This window comes from Prosopis cineraria, unplaced genomic scaffold (genome assembly GCF_029017545.1).
Source record: "Prosopis cineraria cultivar Desert tree isolate PC_DT_omini unplaced genomic scaffold, ASM2901754v1 PC6, whole genome shotgun sequence".
Lineage (NCBI taxonomy): Eukaryota > Viridiplantae > Streptophyta > Magnoliopsida > Fabales > Fabaceae > Prosopis > Prosopis cineraria.
In genome coordinates, this window is record NW_026555337.1 from 7599176 (window position 1) to 7620000 (window position 20825).

At 28.6% G+C, this 20825-nt stretch overlaps 1 long non-coding RNA gene across 1 annotated transcript; it reads left to right on the forward strand.

The window, feature by feature from the left end:
* The first annotated feature begins 620 nt into the window (after positions 1-620).
* Positions 621-2763, forward strand: LOC129312548 (uncharacterized). Its single transcript, XR_008593620.1, has 2 exons — positions 621-747; positions 2376-2763. It is a non-coding gene; the product is annotated as an uncharacterized LOC129312548 (long non-coding RNA).
* The last annotated feature ends 18062 nt before the right edge of the window (positions 2764-20825 follow it).

Below are 20825 nucleotides of genomic sequence, written 5' to 3' on the forward strand. Positions count from 1 at the left end.
TAAGGACACCTTAAAAAAAAATACAATGATTACACCTCAAAAGATTAAAAATATACTATATTTTAAAGCATCTAACTCTTCAAAAAATATTTTACATTTTTAAATGAAGAGAGTACTTAAGAAGTTAATTAATATCTTAGCTTTTAGAACCAAGTCTTTTGGTTTTAATAATTAACCTTCATAATTTAAATTTTTTTTATAATAAATGATTGATTTGCAATTAATTTGTTAAGATTTTTAATCGGGCTTCTAAAATTTACAACTAATCTTTTGCAATTTGTAACAATCAATCTTTTTGCAAAATTTGTTAACCTCAGATGAAACATCTTGACTCAAGCCTAAAATTTAGCAAACCAAACATGATCCCTGATCCAATCTACAATGACTTTACTTTCAACGGCCCAAGCCAAACCCAACTATCATAAATAAGTCCAAAAACCAAGTTTAAAAAAATCAAATTTCACACGACACAATTAACTATTGTGAGATCTATTATAATTAAATCTCAGTTATTTAATATAATAATACTTTTTAAATATTTCAAAAAAGCAAAAAAAAAAAAAAACTGTCAAACGACACAGTTTTAGGTGCCGAGCACCCCGAGCACCGAAACTGAACGCCACGATTTCCCTTCTTTGTCCTCTCCCTCTCTCTCCTGGCCGTCGACGGCAGTTCTCCCTCTAGTTGAACAAGTTCGACGGCACCCTCCCTCTCGCTCGGCTTAGTTGATTTGGAGTGCAAAGCAAGGTGAGATTTTGGTTCATTCCTATTCATTCTTGGTTTGTGTTTGGTTGTACAATTACTGCTGTCCGGGGGTTTTTATCTGAGAAGAAAATGACGAAACCTTGTTGTTAGAATAATAATTTTACGGTGAGGAGATTAAGGGTATTCTTTGCTAGATTTGTTACTGAATATGATCTCAAAATTTATGTTAAGGAGCCGTTAATGAGTAAATTTGGGGACTGATGTAATACCATAAATGTAAATTGTGTTGACTTGAGCCAACATATGAAGCAGTGCTAGTTATGAGCTAAACGTGTGGGTTGATATGCTGTCCAGAGTTTGTATTTGATGATGGCCAAGGCTTGTATTGGGCTAAGTTGGGGTTGTGATTGAATTATGCTTTTGTCAAAAGTTGTGATTACTTAGGGCTGCTATTAAGCTGTGTTAGAATGGGCAACATGCTAAAATTATTGGTCGTAGTAGTGCCTCAAGGCTTGTTTATTAATGTGGCTCTTGGCAACTGCTGTTATGGAAATGCTTTGACAGGGAAAAAAATTTGCTTTATTATTTTTGCCTTTCCTAGTGTTTGTAATGCCATTGGGGTGTATTAAAGTATTATACGACATGGTGATATTCAATATTTTCATGTGTCTGGTGTTATGGGATGAGGAAATAAACAAAAAAATTTGATTCAAAGGATTGTTGCATAGTAAATAAATCGCCGCAAATTAGTTATCAAGTAACGAACTTGATTTTTGTTAGAAGTTACTAGTGGAAAGTTAATTATGATTTTTATTAAAAGTATAGGGTCGATGATCAAGCCGATTTTTTGAGTAAACTATGGTAAGTTGGGACAGTGTTCAAACTTTGAATTGTAAATGTGCAAGCAACGCATATTGGGGAGCAAAATATTAGTTAAACATTGCCCGTCAGCTATTGTTGAATAACGAATGTCATGCTTAAATATTAATATAAGATTATTTCATCTATATTGCTTAAGGCTTTTTTATTTGTTTGGTATTATCCTTGTCTTTTTTATCAAAGAAATTTGATTAGACAAGAGAGAATAATCCAACATTTTGTGTCCAAGCTTTTTAAGAAATCATCCAAAACAAAGAATGGGAAAAAAAAGAAAAAGAGATGGGTAGAGCCAGATAAATCTTTGGATACCGCAAATCTATCCAAGCTCTTATCTACTGTAGGAAATTGAAGCTCCCCTGAAAGAACCATATGCATGGCACCAACTTTTCAAGCACAATCCTGTCCCTTAACATACAGTCATATACAAGGAGCAGGGCCCTTGAAATTACATGTATTTCCCTCCAACCACAATTTCCGAAGAATCACAGAAGCTGCCCTCTGAGGCTCTACCACATTGTTTTTTTTTTTGGGGGGGGGGGGGGGCTTTAAATTTTGATCAGCTTCAATGAATTACAAGGAACTCCAAAGAGTGTCATCCTTTTGAAAAGCTTTATTCTTTAGCAGAGAGAGAAATAATTGCCTGGTTAGCTCATTTACATACCACAATTTTAAATTGATGCACTGGTTTTGGTTTGTTCAGTAGCTGGTACATCCTTTGTTTTTTGGTGATAAGAAAGTATCTGTCAGGATCTGGCTCTTAATTTGCTCCTTTTGGTAATTGTATTTTTCAGTGACGATGATGGTTTTGATGACTTGACAAAGAAAATGCCTTCTGAAGAGAAAGCTGTTGACAAACTATCACTTGGAACTGCTGATACTCCTGCATTAAAAGAGCTCGCCTCACTCTCTTGCATCTCCATGAAGCATGTTTTTTTCACTTTCACGTCATTTAAGGAACCAAAACTGAGTAACATTCCACTGTAGTTCATTGGTAAGAAAACACCAAATCATGCCATCAAAGATGGCAAACCAAATGGGGAAGTTACTTCTGCAGATATCTTGGACCATCCTCCTCATGGAACCAAGGGGAATAGTTCTGTTAAAATGGTTTGGAGAACCACCGCAACCACAATATCTATCCCCTTTTCCCCAGAATCTTCACTTTTGAGACGACAACAACTTTGTGGTGTTGTTGAATCGAATAAGATCATCAGTAGCTATATTAGAGCAAGTGACATGGATTCTGCAATTCGTGTGTTCCAAAATATGAAAGTGAAAAACGAGCAGGTTTTAGATTTAGGAGAAAAATTGGAGTCAAAAACAAAATACAAAAGTAACTAGTAATTTTGACAGGATCTGGATTATTGGGCTGGTTCATATTGACTCATGTTTGTCTTATCCCATGAGTCCAAAATATTTGGGCTGATGTGAGGCTATTGGCAATGCTGAAATTCTTTGAAAATTTTGTGATGAAATTTTGTCATAAATTATATATAAATTACTGAACACTTGACAAAAATTAGGTAGATGATTCAATATTAAAATTAATTTCTTTTTAGAAATCAAATAATTGCATGTTGTGATTGCATTAAGGCATTTGGTGAAACAAGCATGATTATGCAAGTTCGTACGAAATCATTATAAAAGACAATTATAAGAAAGTAAGCTTGAAAAAAAGAGGCTACAAGAGCTTATGTGGTTTCAGTTTTTAAAACTTTAAAAATAAAAAAAAAATCAAAAACTCGTTTGGTTCACCATTTTCAATTTAATTATTTTTAAAACTGTTTTCATTTTTTATTTTTTAAAAAATGGAAAAACTTTAAAATTATTTTTATTTTATTTTTTTATTTTCAAAGCACATTACATTTGATTATTGAAAAATATAGTTAGTTTGAATAATTTTTATTGTAAACTATCACCATTAATCATTTATAACTATTACTATCAACACATTTTTCAATTACAAAACCATTTTTTAACTAATATAACTAAATGAATTTTTATTTTATTTCATTTTAAATATAATTTTAAAAATATATTATAAAAAATTTTAAAAAAATAAAAATAGAAACCAAACAGGTTTTAAAAGTATGCTGGCTTTTGTTTTTTTTTATTAAAACTCCTTTGATAAATATTTTAAATTTCATTATTTTTAAAACTGTTTTTATTTTGATATCAAAAGGCCAAATATATGTGGAGAGAAATTTTTCAGTAGACTTGATACAAGAAGTTTTACATTAAATGGAGTTTGATTTACTGAAATATCTAAAAGTGAAAGAACCCAAAAATTAACTCCCTTAAGACTTTTGGTCAAAATATTGTGTCAAGCCCAAGCCCATTTAACACACGGGAGCACCCTGATTCCTTGAATGTGTTAAGCCTTGTTGGTCCTGCTACCTCTGAATACTCTCGTGCCTTGCGGCTTTTGAATTCTTTCATGCATGTCAATTTTAATTAACATATCGATATATTGACCTTACTAATATCAAAGTGGTCGTGAGGTAAAAAAAAAAAAATTCGTTTAATAGAAGCAGAAAAGGAACGAATTAAAAAAAAAAAAAAACCAAATGAGGGGGCACGAGGCAAGAAATTGACTTGCCAAGTCCTACTCATCAACTTACATCGCTACGAGTAATGGCCGGCATTGTGGCACTCAGAGTCAGAAGAAACAAGTCTTGATTCACCGACCACGCATTTTGCATCAGATCCCATCATTCAGGCTTTCATCATTTTCCATTCCTTTGAGGGGGAAAAAACCCAAACATTGTTCTTCTTCTTACTTACCTACCAAGTCCACGGTGGGGCCCTAGTTCATATTAATTCTTTGGACTTTTATTACTGGCTATTAGACGACATCTAAAGTAAGGAATCAGATCAACAGGTGTTTCTCTTAATAAATAAAAAATTATGGCTGGTTAAATATGAGATCTTGAGTTTGAGTTAGAGTAGATGTAAAATACATTTCTAATACAACTACTCTAATTAGACTAGACAATATTTGAATACGACCCGATCAAATGGCATTAAAAAAAAAAAACATGACGAATTGGACAAATGAGTATTATCATGTATTTAGAGAAGCATTGACTGGTTTGCCCACTACACTGATAACATGGCTGTGGAATTTCAAACGTGGCATGCTCTATTTATCTCAAGTAAAATCAAGATTTGAATTTTATAAATAAAAAATAAAATAACGTTAAAAGAACTTCACTGGATTGAATTCCTTTAACTCTATACTACAATATAAGATATTAATAATTATTTTATGCTTCTAAAAAAAAAGAGTCAGGTGAAATTAATCTCTTAAAAAATTACATCTTTTCAATTATACACACTCATTAAATATTTTATATAACTGTCTTAATAATAATAATTAAAATTTAAATGCATCATTTTAAAAATAATAATAAATAAAATAGGGATACAGTTGAAAAAAATAATTATGAAAATGATATAAAACATAACTTCTAGAAGATGTCCTAGAAGGTAATCAGGATTTAAGAAGAGATTATGATTCAAGGACATGAGTATTATATGGTGGTAGTTATATTTAAAATGATAACAAGAGGGGACTAGGCTAGGGCTACAATGATAATAGAAAGAATGACAGTTAAGTCTTAAGGAAACCAATTAATTCATATTAAATCCTAGCCAATTTTAAAGTGCCAACAAAGTCTAACATCTTCAAAATTTTATAACCATATTATGATGCATTTGCAATTTATTTTTTAAATTTTAATAGGGTTGAAGAATAGACAATACACAACGAAGAAATAGAGGATCTATGTATTTTATTGATAACTAGGCAATATGTGGGAAAAAAAATAGACTTAATATTTTCAATATTAAATTTAAACATTTATGTTTTCTGTTAAAATCTATAAAAAAATTACAAATTAATTACAATAAAATTGTAAAATTGAGAATCCAGCTTGCAAATCCATGGACTTGTTAGACTTAACACTTTTCAATATTAAAGATGAATATTTATATTTCCTGTTAAAATTAAGAAAACAAGTTGTAAATGGATCAAAATGAAATTGCAAAATAAGGAGCTAAACTTGCAAATTCATGAAATTATTAGATTTAGTATTACTCAATATTAAAGATAAATATTTATGTTCCCTATCCAAATTTAAAAAACAAGTTACAAAAACATCATAATGAAATTGTAAAATTAAAAAGCAAACACTTATTACTCGTAAAGGACCAAAGAACTTTGTTGGTATTTTAAAATTGGTTGAGAACTAACTTAAGGGAACTTAATTGCCATTCTCCCATGGTAATAATGACAAGTGGGGAAAGGAATGTGAAGGAGTAGGTACGTAGGACCAACGTGTGGTCCTCTTCATATTTCCTTTCTTCATTATTGCCTTATAACTTAAGGGCCCTGTGACCCTTCTTGTCCCCTTCCTTTTGTCTTAAATCCCATTTCATACCTTAAATGGATAAACATTCCTATTTCCCTTTGTTATAAGTCTTATTTTGTCTTTAAATTTCTTTTTTTTTTCAATTAATGATGTAAATGTGACATCATGCTGTGCCCTTGTTGCCTTAGAAAATAGAAACTCAACCACACAGCTCCTTTTCATTGGGCAAGAGCATCTGAACCAAGTTCCGATCCTCAGTTCTTGATTAACAACATAGTTAATCAATGATGCTGAAATGATTATATATGCTATCCAGTCCCTACTCACTGTGAGAATTTCTCCCACCATCTACTTTTATTTTATTAATAAAAAGAATCGAGTTTGTTCAAATTTTTTTTTTTTAAAAAAAAATTCTGTCAAATTGGGACAATCACATACAATGACCACTGAAAAAAGTTAATTGCAGACAAGAATTGATATAAAATTGTTTGTTGTTAAAATAAAAATAGAAACTTCTTTTTTCCCTCATGGTAACTTGTTATTGATCCTTATTTGTGAATACCTTTTTTCAATGATTTTTATACGCAATTTTCCTATTTTATTTGTGGATATTTAAGCACAACTTGGGGAGATATAATTAAAGGCTTTAGAATTGGAATAAGGATTTCTCAATGCGTTACATAAAATCTAATTGCAAGTCTGATCTAGTGATGAATCTAGAACTTGATATGATTGGGAGGCCAAATTAAAAACGACATATGGAATGGGGGACTAAAATCCATTTCATTTTTTTTTTTTTGGGTATTTCAAGCAATGAACGTGATTTCCCCCTTCCCCAAGGACCACTTAATTTATCCCCTGGGATTAGTAAGTTACATTATTCATAATTGATAAATAATACTTTGATACACACGCACATAATATAGATTTTTTTTTTTTGGTCGAAACATATAATATAGATGCTAGTGGCTCTAAATTTAATGACACTAAGTACTTCTCCTAAGTGTATATCTTAATAAACGTGAGGTTTCGGATTCGATCCTCTGTAGATGTGATTATGTAAGTGACTTCCTTCTTGGGTGAAAGATGGCAAAAAAAAAAAAAACTAATATAGATATAGTTCACATGTATCATATTGATAACTTAGCAAATTCTTTGTTTTCACAAGTGACTCAGCTTAAATAGTTATTAGAAAGAAATATTTTTTATGAATAAATTGAAGTACATGTGTGTATAAAACATTAAGTGAAATTTGAATAAAAAGATTATTTTTTATTGCTCATATATAACCTTTTATTGGAGGCAATTTTATTTAAAATATAGTTGAATACTAAATATTTTGTTATATTATGAGATATTAGCCCCTTTTGCTGGACCTGCATATATTACATATCGTAGTTTAATTGAAAAATATCATAATAGGGTACTATATTTCTGTGTTAGTCTTAGAATAATAAGTGAATTCTTTGGCTTAAACCCCTATCTTGTTCTTCTAAAATCTAAAGCATGTCCCCCAGTGAGGACCGAATTTCCTATAAACTTTTAGGTGTGATCAATATATAATCAAAACTTTAAAAATAATATTAAGGCACATAAACAAAACTCCACACTATCCCTAAATATTTACAAGTTATTAATAAACGACAAGCGAGATGTGGGATATAGGTGTCAATTATTTGAACAAGTTGTAAACAAAACAAGAATCGGAGATAATGATGAAACCAGCTGGTACATAGAAAACAAAAAACAATGTCCTATGGATCTTGGGTCTCGCACAAAGTCTTGTATTAAATAATTATAAACAAAAAGATATTCTTGTGTATAGACATCACACAGCTGGAGACAAAGTCATAAATTATTAAAGGAAGGAACTTGATCGAATAGTTTATCAAAAGTGAAATGAAGAAGAAGAAGAAGAAGAATATGAAAGGGGGCACACACACACACACACACACACACAGAGAAGAGGACAAGCAAAGCAGAGAGAGAAGCGTTGAAATAGATTAATTGTGTGGGGATTTTAGCGATATTATCATATATGAGTGGGAGCCAAATGATGACTCCAAAGAATGTTTCATCAAAGAGGGTCAAGATCCATTATTTGTCAAACCCTACCCCACCGCATTATCAACATATCAACCAAATTACACACCTCATTTTTTTTTCCCTCCCCCACTAATTCAGGGTTTCGTCAATTTATGTTTTTGTTTCAAAAAAATATATAAGACATTCATAGTGTTTTAAGGTGTAATTAATGCATTTTTTCAAAAATTAATACTTAAATTATTTTATATTTATTTTTAAATGGAATACCCTATTAAATAAATGTAAATATGGAAAAATATTATTAGTTTGAAGACAATTAACTAATTTATTGAGAGAATGAAATTCGCGTAAAATATTTTATATTTTTGAATGGAGGGAGTATATATTATTCCAAAAAATCCTAGTATCTTTTGATTTGAGATATTGATTGATAATTGATCCGTTTCATTATATTTGTCTTTTAAAGTTACTGCACAGATTAAGAAATGCAACAAATATATAAGTATATGTCATAATTTATTAAATCTGCTTGTCAATTATTATGCCTTTAAAAATATCATTGGAATGACAAATGGCAAATCACTCGAAGGGTAAAACATGAAAACGTTATTAAGTGTGTGTGTGTGTGTGTGTGTGTGTGTGTTGTTTTAGAATTCTGAAAATTGCAGACATGAAAAATTAAACAAAATTTTCTATCTCAAAAGACATGCATAATAAGGAGAGCAATTATGTATATGTATATTCTGCTGAGTCCCTGTGTGTTTATATATGTACTCGCGTGCGTATGTATATGTATATTCATATATTTGTATATGTATATTATTGTTTACTTTTTACCATCACCATCATAATCATCCTCATCATCCTGCTATGTAGGTGTAGGCGGCCTTTTTTTATATATAGTTGAAATCACACGCTTAATTTTGAAGGCAAACAAATTTCAACCAAAGTCAATGAAATGAGTGACCTTCAAATTGGGATACACATGGGTCGTCATATCCATATTTCTTCTAAAAATCATCATTTACTTTACTAAAGGACCATATATAAGTATACTTGATCATATGCCAAGTTATGAACTTAATATTCTCTTTCTAAAAAATAAATTAGAAATCATTTACGAACTAGGCTTAAATATATGTGGAATATTGTGGACGAATTCAATTTTGATCCTTCTTTCCATTTTTATATAAGAGACTTAATATTATACATATACTTAATTTTTTTTAATAAAACTTGCATAAGTATATACAATTTATTAGAAAACTATATACTTTGGTTAAAAACATATTTTAACAGACGATCTGACATTAAAAAAAAATCTAGATGAAGTTTATCTTCATTTGAAAGCAAACAAGTTTTGTCAAAAATAAAGTTCAAAATGATAACATAGCTAATATAGATATATAAATTATGAAATAAAAAAAAACATGAAAGTGCTTGGTTGGTGATGGTGTTAATTAATTAATTCATAGACTATAGAGGGGGTTGGTAAGGATTATAAGGCTTGAGACAGCTTTCAAAATGGCAGAAATTTTGACATGTACGAATAGTCACTTGTTAATATGTTACACGTTAATTAAACTTTAGATGTGTTTCAATTAAATAATTAATCATAATGGTGTGGCCATCCAAATTTTAAACCTATGAGGGCATAATGGCTTGCAATAATTAATTAAACTACACCATATATAATGTCCCTAGAGGATTAAATTAGTTAGTGGATCTTACTAGAACAAGAAACCATGATCAGACAAAGTTCTATAATTTAAAACTTAATTTTTTTTTTAAAAAAAATCATATCCAAGAGGACCACTTTGTCTCTTAGGGAAGGCAAGCCAGGGCAGCTTTTTCTAAAGTAGACGGAAACTTCAATTAGGCTGTGAAAATGAATCAAGTGGAAATCTTAGTTGGTTCTGTACTGCTGTGGGAAAAGCGAGTGATTGGTGGACATGTTTTTTTTTTTATTCTCAAAATATATTTTAGTGGGTGAGTAATTAAGCATCAAGTTATAATACTAAATAAAAACCAAGAGGATATGCTTAGAATTAACTGACGCAACAACAGGACAAATTCAGAGAATAAGCTTCAATTACTTATGATTACCATCACATTTATGAAGCTGAAACATAATACTCCTTCATTTAAAAATGTAAAATATTTTTAATCAAATTTCACTCTAAATAAAGTAGTTACTTATCTTCAAAATAATCTTATCTTTTCATATTTTTTCCTCTACTAAATAAGGTATTTTACTCTAAAATAAATATAAATAATTTATTTGATAGGAGCACTTTAAAAGAAAAGACAATAATTACATTTTGAAAGACTAAAAATATTTTATATTTTTTAACATTCAACCCCTCAAAAAATACTTTATATTTTTTAATGAAGTGAGTAGATGTCAACATCGATTGTGTCTATGCACACACACGTCTTTAATCTTATTTTTACGGCAAAGTAAGTATTTATTGTGGTCCTATTTATAGGATATTTTTATAATTTTGTGTTTATTTTTATCCTTTTTTCCATTAAATATTGAGAAATTATTAAATGTTAAAATATTTTATTTTTAAAATATGTATACTTTACTATGGGTAAAGTTAGAAATTTATTGAATTTTTCGATAGAATCATGGTTTAAGATTTTTTTTATTTCAATAAAACATAAGGTGACTTATATAAAATAGGATTAAAAAGAGATATTATCAAGCTTACTAAAGTTGTTAAACAAAGGTATATATAGCGAATTCAGACTTGCCTTTGCTGAATTGGATTGCAATTTGGACAATTTGAACATACAATAAAGAAATCAAATTAAATTTTAGTCTACAAGGGGAGTTTCAATCTCCATTTAGTAGGATTATCGGAATTTGAATAATTTATAAGTTTCTAAATATTCCACTTTTCCATGTTAATATATATGATTCATGAAAAATGTCTTCTAATTAAAACTATATGAAGCTATATATATTTATATAAGTCATAAGATATAAATAGTGCTGTTTATTTATTATACTTTGTAAGTCTCTATAGTTTAGCTATATAAATCAGGACACATATCCATTTTAGCCTAATTTTAGATTAAACTTTTATATATTCATTTGGTTAATGTTTAAGTAAAGATAAGTATTTCTAGTTTTGATTGTTCATGTATAATAAGTTTAATAAGTGAAATAAAATAGTAACACAATTTATAAAGTGATGATTTTCAATTTCATCACGCTATTGATATATATATATATATATATAGCCGAGATAATTTTTTAGAGAAAAAAATACTGTTTAAATCCTGAAAATCCTAATGATTGAATCAAAGTCGTATGGTGTGATTGTAAACCATTAATTGAATATGGTCCAGAATGTTCACACCCGGCCAGTTAATGTGCAAGTCAATCTCCAGAGTATATTATATTATATATTCAGCCCACCAAAACAAAAATCCAAAACTGTAAACAACATTTGACTTATGTAATATATAGAGTAAATTATATAAAACGTTGTTGTTGACTTGTGAGTAAGCATTGTCGAACAGTGAACAAAATGATCCATTGGATGATCAATACCAAGAATCTATCACATCAATCAAACTAATATATCATCAATTACAACCACGTTTGCAAAAAATATCTGGTACAATTAACATGAATGATTTGACCTCCAATATTTAAGTCAACGTATTTAACAATTAAATATTAATCAAGGGTAATTAATTAACTGATTTTTAATTAGTGTATTCCTACGCAATGGTTAGGAGCAAACCCTGATCTGTTAATCTAGTTGATAATAGAGACACAAGGTTGGCGAAGTAAACCAAGCCATCATGAGTCTTTGGCAGGTAAGGCACACGGCGTGCAAATATCAATATCTCAAAGCTTTGTGGCTGACTTTGACAGCCAAAAAAACAAAAAATCAACCATAAAATATAATATGTGTGTGAGACTTGCCCAAAAGTCAACCCTCATTGATGATGTTTTTTGTTGTCAATTTTTACATCTAATCAATGCTTTTTAATAGCTGCTTTAAAAATTTGCACAAGGTAATCATTTTTCAGAATATGTAATCCATGCGCATTTTGTTAGGTCAATTGCACACATACACGTCTGTGTACGCATAGTGGCAGAGCCAGATCTTATATCAACAGGGATATAATTTAAGTTAATTTTTTAAAATGATATTCTTTTTATAAAAATTATGCTGCATATATAAATTGACATAGTATGTTTTATAAGTATGTTATTTATATCTTATATCAATTATTAAGATACTATAGTGCGGAATTTTTATTTATAGTCTCTTGGTTTGATAAAAAAATTTAATAAATTAATCTCAATTTGTTGTTGAAAATTTTATTCATATAAATGGAATGAAGATTGTTAATTCTCTAATGACAATTTTTCTTCAATTTTTTTATTATTCAAAATCTAAATAATTGGCAATACCTATATATGAATGATGTTTTAACACAAAGAATACATTATTTGAGAGTGTATCATACGAAAAGAACTGTAAAATTACTCATGTGAAAACACTAAAAGATAACAAAACCACGTGAATAAACAAATAATATCTCCTCCCATAAAACAGAAAAAAAATTAGAATAGATCTCCCAAAATTTGCAAGAGAATGAAAAAAAACTAATTTTTTCATATTTCAAAGAGCTATTGAAAAAAATGATACATACAATTTAATGTAAAATAAATATATCCGTAAAAAAAAATTTGTGAGGACTTTGGGTCTAGTATAGATATCAAAATAATCTTTAAACTTTATTTGTTCACATGAGTATATATTATATCAAATATATATTAGCTAATATATATTAGTATATATTAGTTAATCTTTAAACCTTCGGTTAAAATATAATTACTTCAAAAAAAAATTATATCAAATATATAACATCCTTAGACCTAACTAATTTGAGTCACTATCTAATGTGCTCATAATCTTAAAGATAGTGTAAATGCAATATATTTAAAACCACAATGTGTATGGATTTATCAAAGTGTAAATTTGCCCATCTTGACTTAAAATGTTAAAAATTGTTAGGTTATTCAAGTAGGTATAGACTTATATGTCTTAATTCAAGTTATTATTAATTATATCATCTCATGTAAATTAAGCACGGTCTAAAAAGTGGACAAAATAATATCAAAAAGTCCTGGAAGGTGCAGTATGTGGGCATTCAAGCAATAGTTAATGTCTGCATGAGTACCAACAAGATTTGAAGCAATACATTCGAAGGAGAGAATATATCATATTATCATCTGAAGGAGTTGGAGTTTCGAAAGAAATGAACAACAAAGAGGCGACTTTATCACAATTATATATTTTATGTCATTAAGTTGAAGAGTACAAATATTTCTTCAAACTAACAACACTCACTCATATTCTATTTCCATGCGCTTTAATTTGTTTTTCACCAGGCAAGTTTCTTCTTTCAATCAGTGCCACTAAGTCTTTGAGAGAGAGACACACACACACAAAAATAAATTAGCTAGCCAGCCAGCCAGCCACCTAGCATTTACATTATTAATTTGCACTCCTTTTACTTCTTAATTCTTCTTCTCTACTACTCACTCATGTGCCTTTGTATGTGTTTCTTCTCTCTCTCTCTCTCTCTCTCTCTCATGTGGAGGGATGTCACTGCACACTACTCTGGCGTCTTCACATGTGCTCACTCTCTTCTTTTTATCCTTTTGTCACTTTCCATGCTTCATCCTTACTTCAATATGACCTCATATTTTTTATTTTTCCTTTTTATCATTCCGTGTATACTCCACTATTAATGGGGTAGAGAAAAATTTTTATTCTATTTATAAGTTATCTTATTAAATTTTTATTATAATTTTTTTTCATTTATTTTTACTGAATGTTGGAGAGAAAAATATGTTGTTAAAATATATATATTTAATAAAAATATAGTTAAAAATTATTAAATTTTTAGATAGAGTTAATGAGATTTAAAGTTTTATTAATTTTAATAAAACATACTGGAAGTGACTTATAAATAAAATTAAGGAATAATTTATTTCTTATAGCAGTGGTTTGATTGGTCCACTAGTTAGACAAGCTAAAATTAAAATTTTTGAAGCTCGATCAATTCTATCTCCCTGCTATATACTACAAGTCCATGCGTGCATTCTATCTTTCTCTGCACAATACTATATATACTCCCTCCATTTTTATTTATAGAAAAAAATTAATTAACTATATTAATTATGTCAAAAAATAAAAGAATTAAATTACAGTACTCTTTCAAAATTGTATTAATCAAGCATTTGTTAATTGTTCCTTATGACTGTACTCCCTCCATTTTTATTTATAGGAGAAACTACACTTTTAGTTTTTTTATATAAATGAAATTATATTTTTTAATAGACATTTATTGCAAACTTTCAAAACTTTTACAAGTATATATCTATTAAAAAAGATAACATATTGTCTATAAAATTAAAGTATACACTATTTATGTGATTTTGTAAAAGGAGAAAAAAGTTCCGCTACCCATTGTGCATTAATTTGATTAAACTATGTGCAGGAGAAAAAAATGCTAGAAATTAAGATACTAAAAATCAGATTAGCTATTGAATCGATTATGAGTTAAAGGTTAGTGGTTTAATCAGAGGTCAATCTGGAGTTAAACCGATCATAATTAAAATAATATAATTTAATTTATATATATATATAAATATTCATATTTGAATATAAAAATGTATATTTAAATAAAAAATCATTAGTTTTGCTCAAATAACCCAACAAAAATTTAATAAAGAGAGAAAAAATCTTATAATATAAGCATAATCCCAACAAAATTTAGCAAACTCAGTAAAATCTCAATAAAAAGTTAAATGATTTTTTCCCAAATAACCTAACAAAAATTTAATACAAAGAGAAGTGGTATCTATCACATCTAATATTTAAAGATTATTATACAATCTACTTTTCACAAAACTCTCCTAAACTTATCATAACTGCTAACTTTATCAAATAATCTTATCATACCCCTGGGTTGACCATGTTGATTTGGGTTGATAATATCCCAGATTAGGTCATAAACTAGATTGGCCACTGGTTTTCTATTCATTGCTTGAAATAACTCTCCCACTTACCTTGCAACAAATTGTTAATTATTCAGAAATTAACACATATATACTCATTGGTGTGATTGTATTCATTGACTATGAATTTGAACGCAAGAAGTAACCATTGAAGTAATGTTCTAATTAAATGTCGTAACAATTAATTTTCTCTTGAATTTATTATAGGAAAAGTTAAAAGGTGTCAACAAGCAGATATATTTTTTCTTTCATCTCTTGTAAAAAGTTTGAGAAATGAGTTTAATTGAATTTTTTTTTTGGGTAGATAACGGAAACAAAAAAAGTACAAAAAAACAATATATCCGTAGAAATTATGGTGATGATTGTAGTTAGGAATGGTCTTTTCCTTTTTTGTTTTTAGCTTGTATCTCCGGTTCTCTGCTAGGTTTTTCTTTCTTTCTTGATGATTAGTGAGTGTAACCTTTTTCACAAATCAACTCTTTCTTCGCCAAATATATATATATATATATATAAATAGTATGATTTTCACGAACTACTTAGCTAAGTCATTCATACTCACTCTCATCTTATTTATCATGCATACAATTCATTTCTAATTATCTTATCGGAATAAAAAAAAAAGTATTATGAAGGGTGATTGACCGTCCAAAAATCGAGAATAGAAGAAATGAGCAATGTTAGAATAATAATGTTATATGTTAACTCAAAATCTTAAAGTTTAAATTTATAAGTTATTTTTTATTTTATATATTAATTTAAATTTAACTTTATTTAACGTAGAACTTCTCACACTACCTCTTCTCACAGGTGACTCTATAAGCTTCTCATATCAAAGATACCTTGAACACTAAGTTCATGCTCCCTCAATCAAGGCTAAAATCAATTTTTTGTTTGTTTGCTTCAATTATTATATTTTAATATATAATATCATTAAAACAAATATAAAATTCTTTAATTATTTATCAATTTTGTTGCCAATGTGATCTGTTAATAACTTAATAGCTAGTTAAATTAGTTGGTTGAAATTGTATTTTGATCTATTACATAGATAAAAAATATCATTTATATCCTAATATTTATCTGTAATTTAAAAAATTTAATTGATATTAATTTTTTCAGTATACTTATATATAATTCTTTAACCACAGAGTGTTGAATACAATATTTTTAATGTCAAAGATTGAAATTGCATTGCACTTTTGTAGATTTAAGATATCAGTACTCGTTTAGTGAAGGTGGACAAATGCCCTGAATTCTAAAATAGTACTAAAAGATAGTACACCACAGTTTAGTGGAGGTCAGGGCGCTGACGGCTCTGACTTTGATGAAAGAGAGCAGAGGATGCAGCCTTAGCCTACCGAGGAATGCAAGTGGGACCCATGCGTCCTTGCACGCGTGAACGCTCCTGGACCCCACACATTGACTCATGTTTCAACCTTACATGCCTTCCCACGCCCTCTCTCTCTCAACGATTAAAATCAAGCTGTCTTATCACTTTTTCTTTTTTCCTCCCGTTGTTTCCACAACTTGTTAGTGCTTTTTTTTTTTTAATTGAATATATTTTTATTTTTTAACTTCATATAAAAAGTCACTTGATATTTTATTATAGATCAATTTTATTTTTTAATATTAAAAATTTACTTCCTCATCATTTTAATATTAAAAATATTTAATATTTATTTATTATTAGTAACTCTCACAATTTTTTTAATTTTTTATTGAATTAATAATCATTTTTACCTTTTAACTTTTATCTAAAGTCAACAAACACCTATATTATAATATGAAATAATTAAAAAATATAATATGAGGTTTATTAAAAGTAAAGAGATAGTGAGAAAATAATAAGATAATAAAAGAGATAATCTTTAATATTAAGAGATATTATTGAGTCATAGTTAAGTTTAAAATATTTAATGACCATTCGGGTAAAATTAAAAGACCACAAAAGAATCCCTAACCTCCTTGTTATCAAATTAAAAAGAGGTTGAATTACAGAGTTGACAAACATCATACTCTTGTCAAATTTAAAGATATTTGCACATCCACCCCCCCCCAACCCAACACCAAAAAAACACAAAAAAAGTGGATTTTATCCTTATTGTCATCGATGACCATTTGAAGTCAAGCAGTGAATGGTGAACGAATTCCAGATTTAATCATATAATTTACTCAAGCTTTGCTATCACTAATTATAACACTTTTGAAATTATCTTGAAAACCCGGCTTATTTCTCGGGTTCAACATTTAAACTCGAGTCATAACCAAGCCGGGTTTACGGTCAACATGATCCACAGTTGTTTGTAATAAAAATGAATTTCTAAGTAATTTGAAAATTGTAATTATATCAAATTGATTTGTCAAACATGAAAAGTATATATGGATGGATACATGCATAAGTAAAACTAGCTATTGACTAAAATAATAGAGAGACTAAAAATAAAAATATTTAGGATTTAATTCATTTGCAGACAACTAATAAACTAGTGCTTCAGTGTGCTTAATTTCATAGGAATCGCCAGAAAGAGAAGCAAAATTGATTCCTTCTAAACCGTATTATAGGATAAACTAAACAAATAATCCAACATAGATTATATTTTATAGTATAACTAGTATATTATATTTATTAATGATATACCTTCACATATCAATGAGAAATCCCTAATAATTTTTAATGATAAATCTTAGTATATTAATAATAAACTTTTTATATATCAATGTAAATTGGCAATAATTTCAAAAAATTTGATCCATATTATTTGGATACATGATTTTTTTTCGACCAGTAGGCCAATTATCCATTAAAATCTGAAAGCATATTTAAATTAGAATAGATAAAAGTATACATGTTTCTTATCTTTAAAGCCAAAAGTGGCATATAGAAATCTTTCATTAAAATAAAAAAAAGAGTATTTAGTAGCAGTTTTGGAACTATTATAGTAGCAGTTCAAACCGCTGTTAATGATGTTAGTAGCATTTTGTCAAACCACTTATTATATAAAGCGTAGCAAGGAATATAGTAGCTATTTTCCAAACAGCTACAACCGTGGTCAAAATTTCTATCATTTGTGCAACAATTCAAAGAATTGCTATGCCAAAACTAAAACGAAATTTGCTTTAGAATTTTGTTCGCCAAGTTTAAATCATTGGCATGAACATCTTTGGTAGCATTCTTAACCGCTACAATACCTTGGTAGCGGTTCCATTTTTAAAATTTCAATTTTTTGTTGACATCATTTGTTATGGTTCAAAGAAAATCAATTCCTAAACAAAATTAATTACCTACTGAACAGGAGTATAGCATTGAGATTCACTTTAGGAGGGCCATTTGACCACCTCCATCTACTTTTTCCATCCTTGCTATATTTTAGAATAGGCTATTTATGTCATTCTTCCATCCAGTCCCCATCTTTGAAAGTGAGTACCACTTTTGGTCATGCATCACTGCAAATTTTTGTTGCATAAATAATAAAAACCATTAATATAATTATAATTATATAAATACAATAAATAATATAAATATAATTATATAACTAAATAAATTTACAAATAAATTATTAATAAATAAATAAACATAAATATAAAATAAATAAGTATATTAATACAATTGACTAAACTAAATAAATTATTAAATAAATAAATATTCACTTTAGGAGGGCCATTTGACCACCTCCATCTACTTTGTTCCATCCTTGCTATATTTTTAGAATAGGCTATTTATGTCATTCTTCCATCATTCCCCATCTTTGAAAGTGAGTACCACTTTTGGTCATGCATCACTGCAAATTTTTGTTGCATAAATAAATAACAAACCATTAATATAATTATAATTATATAAATACAATAAATAAATATAAATATAAATATAATTATAATTAACTAAATATCATTAATAAATAAATATTATTAATAAACATAAATATAAAATAAATAAGTATATTAATACAATTGACTAAAACTAAATAAATTATTAAATAAATAAATATATTCATAATTTGTTTCCAGGTTTTGCCCTTTACTTGCTTCCTAACATTTCTCCAAGCGGGCAAATCAATAAGAAAAACATTATATTTTTCCCAAATCTTGTCAGAAAAACATTGTATAGTTGTCTTGACTAAGAAATTGGCTAGCTAGCTGGGTTCCACCTTATCAGCACGCGACGATTGTCAAACAATGTCCAAAGGTCTCGCTTCTATAATATCTTTTTATAGGTATTGCCATTGGCCTCTGAAGATATTTAAATTAAATAATTAATTTAATAAATAACTCAAAAAAATTTAAATAATAAAATTTATTGTTTAATTGCCTTGTATCATTATTTTATAACCCTTCCTTTGCGTACCGGTTTAGCTATTGGTCTCGCAGGACTTAGATGTTTCTTAGTCTAGAAATTTCTTGATCATCTAGATAGGCACTTTAGGGAACCCCTCCACCTTGAGGTTTTCTGCAACCAAATCACCTTCATCACTCTCATGCTAAGGCTGCTCCTCAGGGTTATTGCCATCAAATATATTGTCTAAACTGAACATTGGCAAGAGAAGGGAAAGTATTATGGGAAACTTTGTGAACAGGCTTGCACAAGAGATTTTAGAAGGCAAAAGTGAGTGGAAATTTTGCCCAAAGTAAAAATGAAGAGGTTAAAAGTTTATATAAATATGATAGTATAGCGGTTCTCACTAGAACCGCTATTATTTAGTAATTGTTTGAGCCAAAAACTGCTACTCGAATTGTAACGAGTCCCAAAGTCTAGGTAAGATTATCATTAATGAGTTTTAAAATGGCATCGATATAGTAATTAATGAATCATTATGCGAACAACCATCAAGGTGACTATCCATTATCTGAGGCGGGTCGGTAGTGGTTTAATTCAAAAATCGCTACAAATATAGTAACGGTTTCACCATCCAAACGGCTACTAAGTTTTCACTCCATTTGGCACCTTCATTCGTAGTGGTTTTTTAGAACCACTACAATCTTAGTCGTGGTTTGGACTAATTAAAATATTACCCTATCCAAATTATTATGTTTTTTGCCAAAAGATGGAGGTCAAACTATTGTAATATTATAACAATTTGGGTCAGAACCACTACAATTATCAAATTTCATAATGGTTCAGTTAAATTGCGATATGGAACCGCTGCAAAATAACTTTTTTTTGTCAATGTTAGTGTTTGTTCACTAAATAATGAAGCTGATAAATCAAGTAGCATGACAAGTTGCATGATCCTTGTAAGAATAATTAGAATGTGCTAGAGAATATAATATGCATGACTGGGATTTAAATATTTAGAATAAACTATTAAACGAAATGAAAAAATGGACGGTAAAGTATCCAAGCTAGACAGGTTAATAAAAATATGTCCTCAATTATAACTTTTTTTTATGGTCACGATGTGCCCTCATTAATTGAATTTGATATATTTAAAGTTAATTATCAAACATTTCTTTGAATATTGAAGAAATTACTCAACATTAAAATCTATTCTATTGTAAAATGTAAATTTAATTCATTTAATTTAAAATTTTTAATCAAAAATATCTTTTGTAAGAATATGTAATGGTTAGAGGTAAAATTTTATTTTTTTAATAAGGATATTCATGAATTTAAGAATTGAAGAGAGGTTAGACCTAAGACGATTTAACATATCGAATTTATATGCATTTTAGATACACAGTACACAAACACATGTTAATTGAAGATTATATTTAAAATTCTTGGAATTGTATTTTTTAAAAAAAATCTGTTCAATTATTAATTAATT